Source organism: Caretta caretta, chromosome 6 (assembly GCF_965140235.1).
Source record: "Caretta caretta isolate rCarCar2 chromosome 6, rCarCar1.hap1, whole genome shotgun sequence".
Taxonomy (NCBI): Eukaryota; Metazoa; Chordata; order Testudines; family Cheloniidae; genus Caretta; species Caretta caretta.
In genome coordinates this window covers 79,782,227-79,801,267 of record NC_134211.1, presented here as the reverse complement: position 1 = coordinate 79,801,267, position 19,041 = coordinate 79,782,227, and the positions used below count along the sequence as shown (strand labels likewise).

General features: G+C 41.6%; 1 long non-coding RNA gene across 6 annotated transcripts in view; it reads left to right on the top strand.

Annotated features, from left to right (window-relative positions):
• Nucleotides 1-19,041, top strand: part of LOC125638508 (uncharacterized) — a 318,696-nt gene that overhangs the window by 239,298 nt on the left and 60,357 nt on the right. The window lies entirely within an intron of this gene.

The following is a 19,041-nucleotide window of genomic DNA, read 5'->3' as shown; positions in this document are numbered from 1 at the left end:
TGCAGTATTGCTTTTATTGAACTCATTGGGAGGAAGAAAAACATTTAGTTCTTAAACTTCATGCCAAGTCATATAATTACATTACACACAACAGAAAAAGCCAGTAACTGGATTAGTTGTCGTTTGATTTCATTAACAAACTACAGATGAGCTGCTTAGACACTTTTTCTATGACTAAATTAATCAGCATCTATAGTGGACCTTGTATAATAGAAATGTGGCTGCCTCTCTATGAAAATGTCAGCCAGTATTGTTAAACGACTGATCAAGTGACTGTGTCTTCAGTGCCTCTCCTCCCCCCCTCCCAAAGTGGTATGACATTACAATTTAAGGCATTCCCTTGTGTATTTGTTTGTTTTTAAAACATAATCCATGCATTGACTCCTAACTCTGATGAAACAGATTCATAGAATCATAGAATCATAGAATATAAGGGTTGGAAGGGACCCCAGAAGGTCATCTAGTCCAACCCCCTGCTCGAAGCAGGACCAAATCCCAGTTAAATCATCCCAGCCAGGGCTTTGTCAAGCCTGACCTTAAAAACCTCTAAGGAAGGAGATTCTACCACCTCCCTAGGTAACGCATTCCAGTGTTTCACCACCCTCTTAGTGAAAAAGTTTTTCCTAATATCCAATCTAAACCTCCCCCACTGCAACTTGAGACCATTACTCCTCGTTCTGTCATCTGCTACCATTGAGAACAGTCTAGAGCCATCCTCTTTGGAACCCCCTTTCAGGTAGTTGAAAGCAGCTATCAAATCCCCCCTCATTCTTCTCTTCTGCAGGCTAAACAATCCCAGCTCCCTCAGCCTCTCCTCATAAGTCATGTGTTCCAGACCCCTAATCATTTTTGTTGCCTTTCGCTGGACTCTCTCCAATTTATCCACATCCTTCTTGAAGTGTGGGGCCCAAAACTGGACACAGTACTCCAGATGAGTCCTCACCAATGTCGAATAGAGGGGAACGATCACGTCCCTCGATCTGCTTGCTATGCCCCTACTTATACATCCCAAAATGCCATTGGCCTTCTTGGCAACAAGGGCACACTGCTGACTCATATCCAGCTTCTCGTCCACTGTCACCCCTAGGTCCTTTTCCGCAGAACTGCTGCCTAGCCATTCGGTCCCTAGTCTGTAGCTGTGCATTGGGTTCTTCCGTCCTAAGTGCAGGACCCTGCACTTATCCTTATTGAACCTCATCAGATTTCTTTTGGCCCAATCCTCCAATTTGTCTAGGTCCTTCTGTATCCTATCCCTCCCCTCCAGCGTATCTACCACTCCTCCCAGTTTAGTATCATCCGCAAATTTGCTGAGAGTGCAATCCACACCATCCTCCAGATCATTTATGAAGATATTGAACAAAACCGGCCCCAGGACCGACCCTTGGGGCACTCCACTTGATACCAGCTGCCAACTAGACATGGAACCATTGATAACTACCCGTTGAGCCCAACAATCTAGCCAGCTTTCTACCCACCAGATTGCCAGGCTCTGAACTGATTCATCCACCAGAGGTTGCAATGCTGCTATCCTGGATGAAAGGTATTGTGTAAATGTTATATCTTAAGTCAATATATCTTGACTTAAGATATATTGATTTCTGGCTCACATATGCACATGGAAAAAACTAAGAGAGACAAAGAGAGAATCAAAGTGAAAGATACTTCAGACTGACCAGGCTTAATCCAAAATTCTGTAGGGAATACACTGGCAAATATAATCAAATTCCTTTTCTCTTCCTTTCCTTGTAGACATCATCCTGTAGTCAAGCAGGATTACATAAAATTTCTTTTGGACCCATCAACACAGCTTTTTATTTGGCTGGCGTGGTTGCTATTAAACATCAACTGCAAGGATTTTGTTTAAAAAAACATGCTGGTAAGAGTCCAACAGATGAAGAAAATACATAGCAGCTGTTAAAAATAATAAGAAAAATATTTCTGTATTTTGTAACACATGAGAGAATCACCACCTTCAAATCTTGGATAGCATGTGCTTCATATTTCTTAGTTGCTTTGCCAGAATGGCTAACGTCACAAGTTCCCTAAACTAATGGAGTTAAAATACACTTAATTTGGCCCCGTTCCTACCCATCATTAAGAGTTCCTACCCAATTAATTCACCCCGCGTTCCTACCTACCATTACGAGTCATATGATCATTTTAATGGCAATGTAACTTGCAATTTCATCACTGACTATAAACTAGCTTCATGTCCCATACGTTCTCTCTTTTACATACATCTACTACAGTTATGCCACTTACATAAAGTGGAAGCTCTACCACTGGGATACCTGTGGCTCTGCCTCATTCTCAAAAGCAAGGAAAATATAGTCAGAGTAAAGCAAATTTCCTTTAATCCCAATCTCAACTGCCATTCACAGCTGTTGATTTAATAGGTCTCCCAGGTGAAGAGTAGATACACCTTGAGTAGATACATTCCACTAAGGGATTCCAAGCAGTAGCAGTGCTTTGTGGAACACCCTGACAGGCACAGTAGACTACTGAGGAGGGGACTTTAAAAAATGCTCTTAAATAAAGGGCATTTGTAAAATTAGGCCTGTTACGATAGCCTGCCTGAAATTTGGCCCTAGAGCAGTGGTGGGCAACCTGCGACCGGTCAGGGTAATCCTCTGGTGGGCTGCCAGACAGTTTGTTTATATTTGCATGGCCGCCCACAGCTCCCAGTGGCCGCAGTTCGCTGTTCCCGGCCAATGGGAGCTGCGGGAAGCAGCGCGGGCCATAGGGACGTGCTTGCCGCCGCTTCCCACAGCTCCCATTGACCAGGAACGGCAAACTGCAGCCACTGGAAGCTGCGGGTGGACGTGTAAATGTAAACAAACTGTCTGGCGGCCTACCAGCAGATTACCCTGGTGGGCCGTGTGCAGCCTGTGGGCTGCAGGTTGCCCACCACTACCCTAGAGTTACCCCTTTTGCCCTGATCAGGCTTTTCTCCTATTCACACTCCCATGACAAAATAGCAATATCAGTATCTCACTTGTACACAAACTAAAGACAAGACTAACACCCACTCAGGCTTTCCAGTGCAGGGGATCCAGATGTAGAATATAACAAAACAACTGGAATTCTTTATTATTGGTAGAAAGATGTCTCCTTGCATGAAGGGGAAATTCATTATTACATGATGCTTCTTGATAGCTGGTACTTAAAGCATTGCAGACTTGGTTTAAAAAGATGCCAACAGCCACAAACTGTGGTTTTCTCAAAGTACATGGCTGAAGTGGTGAAGTCCGGACCTTAACCTTGAAACTATATAGAGCTAAAAAAAAAAACTTAGCTAGATGTGATGTGTATTTACATTTACATTACATGGAAGGATAGTGAGGGAAGAATTAAGGGACTGCATTATTATTAATTTAGTAGAGGTTTCTTGAATTTAGCAGACAGGCATAAAATCCAATCTAGGGAGATCGAGGAAGCTGAAACTTTACACCTTATTTGTAATCTTTGAGGTTAATTAACCTCTAGAAACACTTACTTAGGTATGTTAGATTCTCCATTACTCAAACTCTTTAATATGAATATATTTCTGAATATATTTCTAAAAAAATATAAGCTAGCTCAACCACAAATGATGGGCTTGATGCAGAAGTTACTGGGTGAAATTCTATGGCCTGAGTTATGCCGGAGGTTAGACTAGATAATCATAATGGTCCCTCTGGCCTTGAAATCTATGAAAATATGGATTTCCATTCTTTCAAATGTCTATATTTTTAAGTATAACCTTAAACTCAGATTTTCTATGCTTTCTGGCTCTTTTTATACAATATTTGGGAAAAAAAAAAAGAAAGAAACACCCACAGTCATTTAGGCTGGGATTTTCAAAGAGGCAAAAGTAGTTAGGATACCAACTTCCACTGAATTTCAGATAGATGTAGTTCCTAATGCCCTTAGGCTTCTCTAAAAATCTACTTGTAAGTCTTTTGTTCCTTAAGTTAACTAAACAGGATTTAAAGGCTTAACTCCTGTTTAACAAATCTTTTCTCTCCTAGGACTTTTATTTTTATCATGTTAAAATGTTTAATTGTTCTATAACACTTCAATGCACATTACTGGTTTTGAAAGACGGAATGTCTTGATCTCTACATATGTGAAGTATTAGTATCATATAAGCTTGGAGGAGTCCGTGAGTAGTTATAGTCCCAGTGAGGCCATGGAATGATAATTGTTGAAGCTTCTTGGAACCTTCAGCTGTAGACATTTTGAACCCTTCTGGCTGTGTAGTTTTTACAAACATTGAAGACTTCTGACAATCACAAATCAAAGAAATAACTCCACAATTTACCCAAACTAAGCAAAAGAATTAAACACATAACTCGTATGGAATACAATAAATTGACTCTGAAATTTCTAGGCTAAGCTGCTTTCAAATCATAAGCGGGAAAAAAAGATAGGAAATTTTTCCAAAGAGAAAATCTGATTCTTTTCAAGCTGTCTTAATATATTATATTAAAACCTTCCCCTGTAACTCCAATACATTAAAAATCTCCATGAGGCTCTGCCATTGGACGTTACATTTGAAAATTCAGAAAAAACAGAAAAGATTGGTAAGTCAAATTAAGATTTATAATGGAAAGTTAGTTACAACATTGAAAATTAGGGTCCAATCCAGCGTCTGTTCAAATCAACAGAAAGCATTCTGTTGACTTCCATGGGTATTGGCAGGCTCTTAGCTAGATAAAGGCTACTGTAGCTCTATAATTAATTAACATTTTAAGCCTTAGGTGGGGGAAATGATGATCTGCTACAATTTATTTCCTTTTTCACCAACCAGTCAGAAATGATGCTATAGTGTGACTTTTCTATATAGGTTCTTGTACCATCCTAATCCCTGTAGTATCTGCACACCTTCTAATAATACATTAAGTGATGTGACTACTATTTGTCACATATGGTTCATTTCTTCTCTCATTCTCTCCTGGGATGGGGGCAGAATTGTATGCAATGTAGTGTTTTGATAGGTTTGGGTTTTTTTAAAGTAAATATGTACATGTTGCTCTTTGTTAGAGAAGGCAAGGCCATAGAATTAGCCTTGCACTTGTATTCTTGTGGGACTTTGTTCCACAGTCTGGGGGCAGCCTCAGGACTGAGAATACTCTGTCTCCTACACAGATGAGCTTTTTATACTATGATAGAAAGTTCAGTTGTTCCTGAGGAGAAGAGTTGTCATCTATGGTTCTCATTCTGGAGCTTTAGTTCTTATTTGATATATTCTGGGCCCAGACCACTGAAAGTCTTGAATATAAGATTTGATGCAATATTCTAAGGGAAAATAGAGTGGAGAGCAAAGAACAACTTTGGTGTGCTTGGAGAAGTCTATAATGCTGAGGAGACATCCAGATACATTCTAAAATTGTTTACTAAGGGCTAATGGCTTCTTGCCCAGATATATTTCATTGCTATTGTCCAGATAGGGTGTGTTGAAGGCTTTGTAGAACTGACAACTCCATGAGATGGAGTTTCCTTGCTAAACAAAATAATGGTAAAAAGGATTAGTTGTGGATTTGCTATGTGGGACCTTAGTGTTCAAGATGAACCAAGAGCATTCCTAAACTACAGAGAGAATTGACCAATTGTGGGTGTGTACTATCAACCACAGGAGAATGCACTGTGGCTGAAAACTCCTCGAAAGGTTTTCATTTCCTTATCATCACCACCTCTGTCTTGCTTGGGTTCAGCTTCAGTCATGAGCTCATCTCGTGCAAACACTGGACCATCATTGTGGTAGTAACTCAGTCATATGTGGTAAAGGATAAGTACAGCTGTGTCATCTGCATGTTTCTGGCACTTGAGCCATGTCATTTTGCCAACTCACCTAGTGGCATCATGTAGATGTTGGACTGGTGAGAGAATTGATTCACTTGTAGAACTCCACAAGTGAGAGTTAATGGTGGAGGTATAGTTTCCCATCACTGATCTTGGATTGAATCTCTACAGGAAGGAATTATTTGATCACATTCCCCTGGATCTCTGCGACCTGTTGTAGGTGGGACAGAAGTATGCTATGATCAACTCTATTGAATGCTGAAGAGAGGTTCAAGAGGATGAAAATTGATGCAGTCCTTTCATTGATAGCAAGACATCCTCTATCAGTGATACTAAAGCTGTTTCCACCCCATGTTCTAGCTTGTGCCATGTCTAGGATATTAGCTTCACTTGGGTGAGCTTGTAGTCAGCCTTTGGTTACCCTCTCTTTGAGCTTGCTCAGGAAATTGTGATCCCTGTGGTAGTTGGCCAGATCTGATATATCCAGAGTGGGTTTCTTCACGTCTTCATCTGTATTCTTTCCCAATCTGATCCCTGTTTTGAACAATAGCTACAATGAAATGAAACCTGTACTAATGGTTACCTGTTAAACATAGTCACCTGTTTTAAGAACCTATAATAATCCAGTCTGCATCTGTTCCTGCAGTGTTGTTTAGTCACATGATACAACCAGATGAAAAAGAAATAGAATAGCAGTCAGTTTGGTGCGTTTTTTTTCTTTCCAACTCTTGAAATGATGATTGGGGATTAAGAAAAAAATATCTTTGCAGTTTACCTTTAAGGAACCCAAGAGGCAGTCTCTTCCTTCAAGAGCAGTGTATTGCCTCAGCAGAACTCTTGCCAGCCTGGGGCAGGAAATTACAGATCTCTTGCAATGCAGTATCTTTAGGCCACTTGACTGGCTCCATAATTTACTCTCTAGTTTTAAGGATGTTTCAACAACGCATTTGCCTACATATATGCATGGGCTGGCTCTTTTTCTCCTCCAGTACATAAATATGCTCGGTCAATTTTTTGTTGCTATTTGTATATTATTCAACAAATTGCTATAAATACATCTCACAACCCATTTGATTTTTTTTCCAACATGTCTCCTTTTTAACTAAGGGGCTTCATATCCATGGTGTCTATATTCAGCACAACTGAGTGGTAAGCAATGAAATGAAAATGTAAACTAGTAAATGCTACAGTAATGAGAAACAGCACAGACTGATCAATACCATAGTGGGTAAAGAAGTGATGAAACAGAGAGCCATAAGTTTTTATCTGTACAGCACAGAATATATATATGACTCCCAGTGGTGTGTTTCTTACCATTTCTAAAAAATACCCAAGATTGAGGTGGCACAGGTCCAGTCCCTTGGGCCTCCTTAAAGAAACCACAAATGTTCAGTAGCAGTATAACAGATGTTCCAAAGAATCATTAGCAATCTAAATGTTTGTGTGAGCAGATGTACCACTTCTACTACAGCTAACTTTGGGGGAGAGGGAGGTTTGAAGAAAATCAATAATGAGCAGATCTGTATAAAATTACTCATCTAATTATATTGAAAAGGGGGATTAAGGTTCTTTGCTTGTGGTTGATCCATAAGATAGGAGGACAATTGATAAAGAGAGAAATTAAAGTAACCTTGCACCGTTGACTTGGCATCTATCACTAGATCAACAAAAAGCAAAACAATAGCCAGTAGAAGAGAGAAGCTAATGCCAAAAAACTGCAGTCTTGTTTTCAATGCATACCACGACAGGCACATGGTCTGGAGGAGCCATTAAGAAAAAGAATGAGTAAAGTGTATAGAGGAGCCTAAAAGATTGAAAAAAATGTGTTTACCCATTAAGTAATATATTTAATGTGTGGCAAGACCACTTAAACCTGTGGCCTTTGCAAACATTACAGGCAACACCAGGCTTCTGGGAATAGTGCATTCCAGGAGCTAGAGAATTCTTCCAGTCCTGAGGTCATAGTTAGACCCTACCCATGTATACACATATAGTTGTTGTTGGCAGAGAGTATTTTGATTCAAGGCAGTCTCAGGAATGGGTGACTGTGTGAAAGAGAAACAATTGCCATTTTCTGTGTCCCAAGGGCACAAACATCTTGTATGTAGCCCTGCTTATCTCCACCCTACTGGCTTTGATGGTAGAGAATTATGTCTAGTACTGGAATAATGTTAATTCCTTAAACAATTATTAATGGCTGATTATTAATTGATTAATGGAGATTATTGGAAATAGATACCTTGGCAGGGAAGGTAAATTCTGAGACTCATGTAATTTGTTATTTTGACTTTGCATATATTTTTGCAAAATGTAGGGGGCAGTGGGTAGAGAGACAATGAGTGATAGAGAATTATATGGCAGAGAGCCCTTGTACCTACCCTGGTCTTGATCACACTCTGTGCCAGTCTATGCTACACTGACGGCAAATACAGTATCTTGGGATCACTGTGGGGCATGTGGATGTCCTGGCCATACCCCCTCTTCCATCCATCTGCCCTATACTGGAAATAAACAAGGGAGTTGTTACAGAGCCACCATTCCAGCTCTACAACACAAGAGCATCCAGCCTGAGATGATCTTCTCATGATAGATTACATTAGCTTTAGGGCTATGCTCTGGCAGCCCTGGAGGAATTGGTCAAAAATCTATGTATGGTTGCATAGGCTGTGTATGAACACTATAAACAATAGCCTTTTGCTGTTTCAATATTTGTCTCCTTTCGGCACAGGAAATTTTATGTAGATATAGGCTGAGGCTTTGTTTTCCAACAGCCATTATTATTTGCCATTTAGACAAAGAAGATGGAATATTCACTAATGTTTGTTCAGAGCTGGCCATTGTATTCATTCTGTTTGAAAAACTGATCTGTCCTCCTGTGAACATCATTGCCACTAAACAATGTAGTCCTGCATCTGATATGTTGTAAAACAATAAAGCATCTCTGTGAGGTGAAAAGGACAATCAATTAGATTCATTATCTATTCTACATTCTAGTCACTGCTTTTAAAGAAAAGGGAGCACATAATACCATGGCAACAGTTGGAACTGCAGTTCTTTATGGTATATAATCATTAAGGGCTCTTCAGCATTCCCTGAAAACTGATATAAAAACCCCACAGTAGTTGTACTACCTACATTTATGTTGATTAAATGACAAGTTTATAATTTACAGGTGCCTTATTGCCATGGGAATGCAATCATATAATTCCATTTTAGAACTCAAGGGTTTTTTGAAACATGCTGTATGATCACTAGATGGGCTGCAAGCTAAGATTAAATTGAAAGGCTAGCATGTAGATTTTAGAACATGGTGTTGACATTTACTGGCCAATCAAATTTTGCAACTCTCCTGCATGACAGCAGATGTTGACCTTTCAAGCTTTCCCTGTCTGCTTTCATGCATTACCTGCAGAAATTAACATTAACTTGCTTCTTGCACCTTGCTGCTATTACTGTCATCTGGGAATTGAGAATCATGAATTAATTTATTACACAGACTTGAGACCCATTTTAAACTCTAAGCACAGAAGGGTTGCTCCTGGGAGCTGGTATTTTTGGAATCTGTTTCAACTACCTTTGTGGTTAAGGGATAGCTGGGAGCTATAGAGTAGGAAATGTCACCAGGAACAAAAAAGACGGAGAACAGATTCAAGGAGAAACCTAGGGGCCAAATAGTTGCAAATGGAACTTGATGATGAAGGTTTGAAGTCTAACAGTCAAACATTTTAAACAGTTCTAATGGAGTTCAGAACTAGTTGCAAAGTAGTGATGTCTGCTGCTCTTGTTAACTGAAAACTGAGAATGTGAGCCTGCATAATACATAATCTTATAACAAGATGCTTTAGGGGTTGCACAGTACTGCCTGGGGCCCTCTGATATTATATGATATTATACTCTGAGGGAAATAATAACTTGGGTAGAGATGTCATAGACAATCCAGCTAAGATTTTTGCTATAATATGAGTAAATGATGAGGTATTGTACCTAGCAAGCAACTAGAAGGGGGGATATTTTCATACCCATACCTTCATCTACCTACAGAGTCAAGGCTGTGTGTGCAAATCATTCTTAAGGGTTCTGCTTCCTGAAGGTGGTACCTATAAGAATGCTACTGTAGCACAGAAAAAGCTTACTTCTGTTAATATAATATCCTTCCTGCAAGCATCACCAAGCTGATAAATTATTTCTGTCAACAATGTCCCCGTGCAGTATTTCAGTATATTTGTGGGTAGTTGTAGCTTTAATAAATACACATTGCTAATCTTGTGGTTAAATAAATTTAAGCAATATGCCTCATTAAATGACACATTTGTATAAGTTTACATAGACCACCATGCAACATGCCTCTCCAAATAAACAAAGAAAATCAGTGATAATTAAAAAAAATCATTGTATAATGGGACACATTTCAGATATTACTATGGAGAAAAGATATGTTATATTTGCCAGGAAAAGGGACACTTTTCTTATGACTGTCTGATCCCAGATGACCAGCAACAAACAGAATAGTCTTGTAAGCTGGCCAGGGAAGAAATTCCACTATGATTATCTTTGAAGGCACCTAGACTCATGCAACAATTAGTGCTGTACTTTACAAATGCTGTCACAATGCTGAGAGCAGATCTGCAAAGTCCTCAGCTAAAGCTGAATAACAGAAATGAATGGGAAGATTTTTAAGGGTTGACAAGAATTGCGTATTACATGCACATTGCCAGTCACGTGGCTTTAGCAATCAAAATATCTGCTGAAAGACTCTGGGGTTAATATTACTAGACATTACAGTAGTGTGAATCTTTAAAAATGCTGAAAATTTCCAGAGTTTTTAATACAGGGATTTTTTAACTTCCCCAGGTGCCAAAGCTTCCCCTGATACTTCCCATGCAGTTACACAGTTACTTCCCCTTAAAATATAGGGGAGAACTACAGTCACTTTTAGCAAATGTTGACTAACGGTGAACATGGTACTTATCTTCAGATGTTTCAGTGGAGGTCAGAGCCTGCTGCCCCTCTTCTCTGATCTTAGCAACTCTTTCCTCCTCCCTTGGTTTCAGAGGGGCACTGGATAACTGTTCCCCAGGGTCTTTGTGATGCTGCCTGGCAGGACTCCTGGTTAACCCAACCTTATAAAGAGGAATGGAGTCTTCTTGGGGGTTATCAGATGATGTCCTCTCTTTGCTCATCATTCCTTCTCACAATGACAAACAGCAGTCAGACAGACAAACACAGCCCTATTTTCACTGCAATAACTGAAGAACTGACTAGAAACAGGTAGCACCTGATAATCCTTAATATTTAGGATTAGCTGCTGAAGACCTCAAAAGCTGATTCGTTAAGTGTCAAACCCTGACATCTGACAACTATGAGGTTCATATGGTCCTATCATTTAGTTAGAAGTGGACTATTTCAGAACTACCTATAACTGATTTGTTATAAAACCGCCATGTTCTAATGTGATTATTTAGCCTCAAAATAATTGATAATAATGGTATTGATAACTGAGTTTCTATTTCTATTGGAAGATATCATTGAGTCTTTAGCAAGACACAGAAAAGGACTAGATGTGTGTGTGATGAATGAGAATATCTACATTTAAATCAGAGCAGATATAATAGGTTTTAAAGTCATGTGAACACTCATACTTCGGGCCATAAGCAAAGCCATGACTGCAGGGGTTGGGAACAAATTTCCCCTGTGTTGCAGGTTATTGCATAGTTCTTGCCCAAGAGGTTTGCCACACTTTTTTATGAAACAGCTGGTAAAGCCACTGTCAGAGGCAGGATACTGGAATAGATGGACAAGTGGTCAGACCTGGTATGGCATTTCCTATGTACCTACAGCTTTATATGGTTGCATTCTAATTAAAAATCCCTGTTAAATTCTACCTTGTTTCATTGTTACTGTTCCATTTGCTGAGATGGAGGGGGTGCATTGTCCACGAAGAAAGGAAGACATTGCAGAGTGCTAATAATTGGCACTGATCTGTTTCTGATGTATTAAAACATTGTAATACAAAACATGATAATAGCCCATTTCTAAAAATCACACCCTTCTATAACTGCACATATTAACAAAAATATGAACTTATCTAATGCAGGAGAGCTATACCCAAGTAGTCATCTTTGCTTTTCAGTAGCCTCCATTTATGTGTTTCCAGTACTGATATATTTCACATCATGGTGGAATTTAAAATTAGGCGTTTAAAGGCACAGTGCATGCATATGACTTTTGACCTGAAGAACAAATTTATAACTAGAAATCAACACATCAGACAATCAAGGTCCAGTTGATTAGGGAGGCTAATATGAGGGCAAAAGGAGTCCAGGAGAGCTGGCTCTATTTTAAAGAAGCCTTATTGAGGGTGCAAGAACAAACCATCCCAAGGTGCAGAAAGAATAGTAAATATGGCAGGCAACCAGCTTGGCTTAACAGAGAAATCTTTGGTGAGCTTAAACACAAAAAGAAAGCTTACAAGAAGTGGAAACTTGGACAGATGACTAGGGAGGAGTATAAAAATATTGCTTGAGCATGCAGGGGTGTAATCAGGAAGGCGAAAGCACAATCTGAGTTGCAGCTAACAAGGGATGTGAAGGGTAACAAGAAGAGTTTCTACACGTATGTTAGCAACAAGAAGGAGGTCAGGAAAAGTGTGGGACCCTTACTGAATGGGGTAGGCAACCCAGTGACAGATGATGTGGAAAAAGCTGAAGTTCTCAATGCTTTTTGCGCCTCAGTCTTCACAGACAAGGTCAGCTCCCAGACTGCATTAGGTAGCACAGTATAGGGAGAAGGTGAGCAGCCCTCAGTGGTGAAAGAACAGGCTAACGACTATTTAGAAAAGCTGTACATGCACAAGTCCATGGGTCTGGATCTAATGCATCTGAGAGTGCCGAGGGAATTGGCTGATGTGATTGCAGAGCCATTGGCCATTATTTTTGAAAACTTGTAGGAATTGGGAGTGGACCCAGATGATTGGAAAAAGGCAAATATAGTGCCCATCTTTAAAAAAGGGAAGAAGGAGAATCCAGGGAACTACAGGTAGTTGAAGCAATTCAGTCCCTGCAAAAATCATGGAGCAGGTCCTCAAAGAATCCATTTTGAAGCATTCGGAGGAAAGAAAGGTGATCGGGAAAAGTCAACATGGATTCACCAAGTGCAAGTCATGCCTGACCAAGCTGATTGCCTTCCATGATGAGATAACTGGCTCTGTGGATATGGGGAAAGCTGTGGACGTGATGTACCTTGACTTTAGATACGAAAGCTTTAGTCTCCCACAGTATTTTTGCCAGCAAGTTAAAAAAGTATGGATTGGATGAATGGACTATAAGGTGGATAGAAAGCTGGCTAGATAGTTGGGCTCAATGGGTAGTGATCAACGGCTCAATGTCTAGTTGGCAGCCTCTATCAAGCAGTGTGCCCAAGGGCTCGGTCCCTGGGCCGGTTTTGTTCAACATCTTCATTAATGATCTGGATGATGGGATGGATTGCACCCTCAGCAAGTTTGCAGATGAAACTAAGCTGGGGAGAATGGAGGTGGTGGAATCTCCATCCTTAGAGGCTTTTAAGGTCTGGCTTCACAAAGCCCTGGCTGGGATGATTTAGTTGGAGTTGGTCCTGCTGTGAGCCGGGGGTTGGGCTAGATGACCCACTGAAGTCTCTTCCAACCCTAATCTTCTGTGATTCTAGGGGTTTGTTAATTGCAGGGGGAAGTAATTTTAACTAACACATTTTGTCTTTTCTGTGAAAATCCCCCAATGTGTTAAATCACAAACTCCTGGTATGTTTCTCTGGGACAAAAAGGTTAAGGCAAATTACTTACTTCATGACTTAATATAACAGTGCTTCTGCACCTTTCTTTGACCTCACTATTCATGGTGAGCTGGTAAATAACCCGTGTTCTACTGTCCATGTACTTTTAAGGTTTCTGCTAATAATACATGACTAAAAACCCATAGTACTGTGTTTTTCCTAGGACAGTGCTAAAGATGAAAGTCATGGGAATACCTCCAAACTTACGGTTAAGGACATTTTAATATGATGCTGCAAATACCCAAGAATTTTCCAATAATATTTGATAAGCTCTAGAGTTGAAATGCTAGCAATCCTCTGTGACATAATATATTGTTTATGCTTGATCAACCTTATGAGCACTTATTTACACTGTTTCTCCATAAATTACATCTAACCCATTTTAGAGGTAACAAAGTGCTTCAGTTTTTTGGGCCTAATAGGGCATAGACTCTCAGCATTAATGTCACTTTCTGGGTTATCTAGAATAATTTACAGATATTCATATAATTTTCCAGGAACCAGTTCAGATCCTGTCACTGCTTCTCTGACAAATCTTGACTTTATGGAATTTCATGACTCCTCTTAGTATTCTCTGAACTTGATACTATACTTGATATTATAGCTCTTGTGACAGGGTGGGACTCACCACCACGGCATCTCCTGCTGGCTACCCTGGGAATTAGCTCTCATTTCGCCGGAGTGTCCTTGTCTAGTGGTGTCTCGCCCATCGTCATTCTTGCCTCTACCTCTAGGACCCATGTTGCTCCCCAGATCATGGTGTCCTCTTCTGGACACAACCCTCTGGCTGTGCCCCACTCAGTTCTCTCCCTGCTTCTGGAGGACCCGACAGTCCTCAGTCCAGCCACTTGCCTCAGTGGCAAACTGCAGTCTCTGGTCAAACCACTCACCTCAGGGTGTCCCCTGAAACGATCCTGTGCAGTTTTAGACAAGATGTCGTGTTTATTATAATAACAAGTGGCAAACTGCAGTCCGGCCCAGGACCTTATAGCCGGCAGCCATGTACTGTCCCTCCTCCTACTTCGCCATTTGTTTCCCTGGGTCACTTCCCCGCAGCCCTAGCACCTTCTCCACCCAGGTATCAGTCTGGCAGCAGTCAGGTTAGAGCACCCTCTTTCTTCCCTGACCCTACCCAGCACTGCTCTGTCGGTGGTGCTGTTTCTCTCAACTCTCCTACTGGGCAGCCAATCCTCCTCCTTGGCCCCTAGGGAGAGACTCCCCCGTTCTTCTCAGCAGCCCTTCTTATATGGGCCAGCCTGGCCCTGATTCACTACTCCACTAAGACTTCTCCCTATTGGCTGGCTCAATAAGTGCCCTTCTAATTGGATGGGTTCTGTGCAGCCTCTCCAAGGCTGCTTTAACCCCTCTTCTTCCTGTGTGGGGCAGCCACCCCAGCACACACCCTCCCCCTTAAGACCACACACCCACAAGGCTGTCTCTATCTTCCCAGCTTCCCTTGCAGCTAGGCCCTCAGGGTGTCTCTCTCCTACCACAGGCTCTCCACTAAGAGGAGCAACCTGCTTCCCTTCTCTGGGTTCCCACCATAGCCTGTCCTGCTCCCGAGTGGGTTCCCCTTTCTCTCTGGGTCCTCTCTGCCCCACTCAATTGCTGTACCACTTCTCTACCTTCCTCTACTGGGTGTGGGAGATGGCTTTCCGCCCGGGCCTTCGTCATCACTGCCCCTTCACTCTGGTTAGTCTCTGACTGAGCCTGGTTCTCAGTCATCCCCTCCTTTCTCTTCTGGGAGCAATGAATCTTTACATGACTCTTTTTATGGCAATGGAAGCACATTCTGTGTCCTCCCTTTGCCATGGTCCTCCCCTGGTCCTTTTCTGGCTCAGCCCTGCTCTTTGGGCTAGCCTGGGCCCTGCAAGTCCCATTTGGGCACTTCAGGTGTCTTGTTTACCCAAAGGCCCAACATGCCCATTGCCTCCCTGTTTGCTTCACAGGGGGGACTCTCATGGGCTCTCTTCTTCCCATTTTCTGGGTGGGATCTCTGTTCCCCATCCCAGTAAGGGTATTCTCTCTTCCACTGCCTCTCTTTCCAGTAGGAGCACTCCCTCTTAAAGTTGCCCTTCCACCCACAGGCATAACATTGCCCTACGTGGATTTCTGGCCTCCCGCACCTGGGGTCTTGCTTCTCTACTCACTCTCTGTAGCGTCAATGGACCCTCTCTCACAGCAGTTTAAGCATATACATCTGCTGCTCAGCTAGCTAGGCCACACAGTCTCTCAAGTAGTCCGACTCCATATTTCCACCTCCACTGTCTCTCAGTCTCTCAAGCAGGAAATAGTCACCACAGTCTTCTAGTTTTCCCTTGTATCAGGGGTGACCGCATGCCTACATTCTCCACAATGTGTGACTGGGTGGGACTCACCACCATGACATCTCCTTTTGGCCATCCTGGGAATTAGCTCTTGTTTCTCTGGAGCACCCTTGTCTAGTCATCACTCTTGCCTCCACCTCTAGGACCCACATCGCTCCCCAAACCACAGTGTCCTCTTCTGGACACAGCCCTCTGCCTCTGCCCTCTCAGTTCTCTTCTCCCTTTCGGGGGACTCAGCACTCTTCAGTCCAACCACTTGCCTCAGTGGCAAACTGCAGTCCATCCACTGGCCACTCTCCTTGGTAGCAAGTGGAGGGGTAAAGGGGTGGGGAGGGACCTGGGCCTGCCCGCTACTCTGGGTCCCCACCCAGGGACCCTATAGCTAGCAGCCACATACTGCCCCTCCTCCTACTCCACCATCTGTTTTCCTGGGCAACTTCCCCACATCCCTAGCACCTTCTCCATTCTTGTATCAGGGCCTCAGTATGGCAGCAGTCAGGCTGGAGCTATGTCTTTCTTCCCTGACCCTGCCCAGCACTTCTCTGTCCATGGTGCTGTCTCTCTCAACCCTCCTACAGAGCAGCCAGTCCTCCTCCTTGGCCTCTAGGGAGACATTCCCCCTGTTCTGCTCATCAGCCCTTCTTATTTAGGCCAGCCTGGCCCTGATTTGCTGCTCCACTAAGCCTTCTCCCTATTGGCTGGCTCAATAAGCTCCCTTCTAATTGGATGGGTTCTGCGCAGCCTCCCCAAGACAGCTTTAACTCTTCATCTGCCTGTTTGGGGCTGTCACCCCAGCACAGCTCTCATTTCCAGGCTTTCACTTTTGGAGCAGGGTGCCAAGGGCATGGTGCCACATCGTGTAATGAATTAATAGATCCTTACTTCCCATCATGGCTGTTTGGGGCAGGAGTATAAAAGGAAGGGAAGGTAGGTCAAAGGTGAACTGGGTGAAAAATACATCTTTTTTGCTTCTGGCTGGTTAAAGCAGGAAAAAGCCACCAAGGGATTATTTTCCAGTGGTTTTCAGTTCAGATTTTTCATTATTTTGTGGGCAATGAGAGGCGCACTGAGGAGAGGGTCTTGAAAGATGAATGTTTGAAGCTTTATTTCCCTTTTCTGTAAGCTAGTGAAACTGCCCACTAGCTTACAGACAATTACAGTCGAACCTCAGTGTTATGAACTTCCGGTTCCAAATGAGGTGTGTGGTTGACTGGTCAATTCATAACTCTGGTGTTCATAACTCTGAGGTTCTACAGTATAGGGTTTAATTCTAATTTGTGTTCCTGTTCGCTTGTAGAAAATTTGAGACCACAAGTAAAGCCAGTGATTGCACTAAGGTTATAAAGATAGCATAAGACATCACACAAGCCCATCAGGAAGGGAGAGACTTCAAGGAGTTTGATAGTGTCCTAAGATCTTTTTCTTTGTATTTTTTGTGCAGTTGGACTTTGTGGATTCAATCTTATCAGGTGTCAAGTGGTTTCAATTCCCATTGACTTCTGTGGGATTTTGATGATGTTCCATACCAGCATCTGTCCTTATTAATGTTTCTGTATTAACCTGAAATTGGAGACATCAATACAACTTCCAGTACAGCAAAAATGCAAGGTTATGGAGTTTTCTTTTTTCACAAATGAGTTGAAAACATGAATATTTTCCATTGTTTCTTTCCTTGTAGAGTCCTACCTAACTACTACCCTTTACTCATTTGCTGCCCAACATAGGAAATTTTCAGTCTGTCAGATGTATCCTCCCAAACGGGCTATATTGTTGCACCAAAAAATTAATTTCTGAATGTCTTCAAGGCTATCTTGAGTTTCTTGAATTACATGATCCAGCTTTTTACCGATATCAGATATACTGTACTGTGTTCTGGGATTTCTGTTCTTTATTTTCCCAACTTCCCTCTCAAAATATCCATATTTAAACTACTATAGCCATGCTAATGGCTATAGTATATAGCACCACAAAGGGTGAAAACTCACTGGATTTGGAGCACTTCTCAATGAACAAGCAGAAGAAACAATTGCATTTTTAATGACAATTTAGAACCTTAGTGCAGATACTTCAGGTATTTCAACAGTTATATTATAAACAATACATTTGACTGGCATAGCCTGTCTCTCTATATAGAATTTATCTCAAGGTTTTGTGGCTTGTTGTGATCTGAACTATTTGACTTATTATATTTACTGGTTCCAGCCCTTTTTTGTTGGTCTTCAATGTTATAAACAGTAATTTCATTTATCCTTCTTGAGATCCAGGTTATAGCTCACTGAATATATTTATTGTACATCAAATACAGTAACTGGGTCTGGTTCTGTTCAATGTCTTTATCAGTAATTTAGATAATGGCATAGAGAGTACACTTATAAAGTTTGTGGAAGATACCAAGCTAGGAGGGGTTGCAAGTGCCTTGGAGGATAGGATTAAAATTCAAAATGATCTGGACAAACTGGATAAATGGTCGAAAGTAAATAGGATGAAATTCAATAAAGACAAATGCAAAGTACTCCACTTAGAAAGGAACAATCAGTTGCACACATAAAAAATGGGAAATGACTGCTTAGGAAGGAATACTGTGGAAAGGGATCAGGGCTCAGTGAGTCAACAGGGTAACACTGTTGCAAAAAAAAAAAGCGAACATCATTCTGGGATGTATTAGCAGGAGTGTTGTAAGCAAGACATGAGAAGTAATTCTTCTGCTCTACACTGCGCTGATTAGGCCTCAGCTGGAGTATTGTGTCCAGTTCTAGGCACCACATTTCAGGAAAGATGTGGACAAATTGGAGACAGTCAAAAGAAGAGCAACAAAAATGATTAGAGGTCTAGAAAACATGACCTATGAGGAAAGACTGAAAAAACTGTGTTTGTAGTGTCTGGAAAAGAGAAAACTGAGAGGGGACATGATAACAGTTTTCAAGTATGCAAAAGGTTGTCTTGGCCTTTGAGGATAGGACAAGAAGCAATGGGCTTAAATAGCAGCAAGGGAGACTTAGGTTGGATATTAGAAAAAAAACTTCCTAACTGTCAGGGTGGTTAAGCATTGGAGTAAGCTGCTGAGGTTATGGAATCTTCATCACTGGAGATTTTTAAGAGCAGGTTAGACAAACACCTGTCAGGA